The following is a 1744-nucleotide window of genomic DNA, read 5'->3' on the forward strand; positions in this document are numbered from 1 at the left end:
TAACTAGTACAGTACCCATCAGAAGTATGTATTCATATAGTGGGAGGAGCTTAAGTGGAGGTGTCAATTATGACCAAATGAGTATGTGTTTGAAGGTTGGATGTACAAAGAGGTGTACATACTCTGTACTCTGTAGTGTTAATAATAATAAATGGGTTTATTTGTGGGTGTAAAGTAAAATAGCGTGTGTGATTTCCATGGTTTATTTTTATGGAACATGCGCACGATAAATGTGTTTGTTGTCTTCACTCATTTTTATATTGTTTTTGTTTGGTGTATTTTTCTGTAATGTATGTTTTTTTGGAGTCATTGTGTTTATTTTTGTATCTTTCTGTTGTCTTTTTGTGCATTTTTTGTATAATTATTGTTTTTTGTTGCCATTGTAGTGTGATTCTGTTGTCATTTTGTGTATTTTTGTATAAATATTTAGTTTTGTGTATTTTGAGTCATTTTCATATTTTTGCTGTCGTTTGGTGGAATTTTCTGTAATATATAGAATAAATGTCAAAAGCTGAAGAGGTTTCACTTCTGGGTAAAAATGAAAGTGCACCGTCCGGGCGAAATAACAAAATCAATATTTTGCAACACCAAATAGGTCCAAAATAACGGATGCACACACTCGGGCTATGTGGAAGCTGTTAAAAAAGTTTAAGGTGGAACAGACATCGCGTCGGGGAGAAATTCGATCCACACTCGCACACATGCAGAACTTCTCTGCTTTTATAGAGATGTGCAGTTTTTTGGCTGAAAACAATAACAACAGTGTGTAGATAGAACAAAAAAAATTTCTAGTGATCACTGATCACCCTGTGAAAGAGCGAGACATGAAGTGAGTGAGCGTCTATAGACACGCCCACTCATGAATATGCATAAGTACGCCCTAAAACGGCCCCATTTCAGAACTGCTCAAAAAGTGACTTTTCAGAAGGTAAAACTCCAGAAAATAGGCAACTTTGGGAAATAAACCTTAAATACTATGTTTTGGGGTTCTTAGAACAAATGGAAATGGGTGAAAAATAGCATAATATGTCCCCTTTAATAATAATAATATTATGGTTGTATTGTGGTCGCACACTGAACAACACAGACATTAGTGAGATGATGTTATTACTCTAATGCACCTGTAAGCTGCTGCACCGTCGCACGATGGAGGGTTTTTTAGGGAATGAGGAGACGTTAGAGCAGAGAGAGGTAAAGTACGAGCTCCCAGTGCACTAAATAATCTGTCCTTCAAAAATCTAAATGAAAAAGGATGTTTTTAACTCAGATACTAAAGTTTATAAAAACAATACAACTGTTTAAAATGAATTTCTCTAAAAGTCACAAATTAACCTCAAACACATTTAGAGTTGAACGATAGGTTTAATAACCTATTGACGAGAACAGATCTAATCTTTATACGTCTGTAACAAATAGTCAGGGACAGATCTATTCTATGTACGTCTGGAAGTAAACAGTAGAATAGTCCATTTTTAAGGAGACATTGCACATTTTTTTCACCCTTTTAGTGATAATGTTAGAAAAAAAAACTAAGTAACACATTTTTTTTATCTTAAAAAGATTTGTGAAAACATTAAATTAAAAAAGAGGCAAAATTTAAATTTTCTAAACCTTCATCGGCCGTAGACGTTTAAAATCAGATTAATTCATCGTCAATCCACATCTAAAGTGTGCTAAATAAATAAAATTCAATTTAAAAAGTCACCAGTGAAGAATAAAAAGTGTGTAGATAAACAGACAGAAG

This window comes from Gouania willdenowi, chromosome 3 (genome assembly GCF_900634775.1).
Source record: "Gouania willdenowi chromosome 3, fGouWil2.1, whole genome shotgun sequence".
Lineage (NCBI taxonomy): Eukaryota > Metazoa > Chordata > Actinopteri > Blenniiformes > Gobiesocidae > Gouania > Gouania willdenowi.